Here is a 1,274-nt window from a genome sequence, read left to right as displayed (position 1 = left end):
TTTTCTGTGGAATGTCATGCAGGATCCCAAAGAGACAAACAAAATTGCTAATGCCAATTCTCGGCAGCAAATCCAGAAACTGATCAAAGATGGCCTGACCATCCTGAAGCCTGTGACCTTCCGTTCTAGGGCTCGATGCTGAAAAACCCCTTATCCCACAGGAAGGGCAGGCCTATGGACATAGGTAAGCAAAAGGGTGCTGTCAACGCCCCAGTGCCCAAGAAGGTGACCTGGACAAAGTGGGTGGAGATTTTGCACCGGCTTCTCAGAAGACAAAGAGCATCGAGGAAGATTGATCTCTGTGTATCACAGCCTGCACCTGAGAGTAGTGGGGAATGTGTTCAAGAACAAGCGAATTCTCATGGAATTCTCTTTCACAAGCTGAAGGCAGACAAAGCCCGCAAAAAGTTCCTGGCTGACTAGGCTGAGTCCTACAGGTCTTAGATGAGGGAGGCATGCAAATGCCGTGAGGAGAGGCCACAGGCCAAGAAAAAAAAGAAATCATCAAGACTCTGTCTAAAGAGGAAGAGACCAAGAAATAAAGCTCCACTCCTGTCTGCACATAGTGGCCTTGGCAGTCATATAGATGAGTCATCCAATAAAACAATTCCTTATCTGTCTAAAAAAAAAAAAGGCTCACTTGTGGATGTAGAGCGTGGCCCTCACCCATGCTGCAGGAGTGTCAATCACTTTGCATTCTTCCCATTTTTCCAGTTTTTTTTCCTGCTGCCTTCTCTGTGGTTGGAGTGGTAAGGACATATGTCTCAAATCTGCTGCGTCTGCCCCCCAGTGCCAACTCCCTACAGCGTGTGCCCTCAAGACTAGAGCCCAGCTTATGTGTCCCCAGCATGTTATCTTCCCCCACCTTTACAGCTGCTGCCTTGGCGGTGTCTCTTGTCCATGCCAAAACCTTGGCTCTGTCTCATGCTTGTGAAGTTGGTGTTTGCAGGGGAATGGACGTGCCAGGCAGATTTAGGGATGCCAGCACAGTTCATTACCACTGCCTTTGTGGACCATGGAACTTCCCCATGTGCGCTCAGGGCTGTTTTGGGGCTGCAGTGTGACCTCTCCTCCCAAACACGATCAGGAACAGGCTGACTCAGTCTGAACCAAAAGCTTCCATGGAAGAAAGACGTGAGAACTAAGGTGTGTGTGTGGTGGAAACGAAGCCTTGTGACCTTGGCTGTTCGTTTAACTCACATGGAGATGGGGAAGCAAAAATAATGTCATTTTGGGTTTTATTTTTTTCTTCTAATACTTTATTCTTTTTTTTT

At 47.7% G+C, this 1,274-nt stretch overlaps 1 pseudogene; it reads left to right on the top strand.

The window, feature by feature from the left end:
* The first annotated feature begins 16 nt into the window (after nt 1–16).
* On the top strand, nt 17–542 carry LOC102874010 (annotated as a pseudogene).
* The last annotated feature ends 732 nt before the right edge of the window (nt 543–1,274 follow it).

Source organism: Elephantulus edwardii, unplaced genomic scaffold (genome assembly GCF_000299155.1).
Source record: "Elephantulus edwardii isolate Elephantulus edwardi_28Jun2011 unplaced genomic scaffold, EleEdw1.0 scaffold00281, whole genome shotgun sequence".
NCBI lineage: Eukaryota > Metazoa > Chordata > Mammalia > Macroscelidea > Macroscelididae > Elephantulus > Elephantulus edwardii.
Note: the sequence above shows the minus strand (reverse complement) of the source record. Positions and strands in the feature narration are given on the sequence as shown.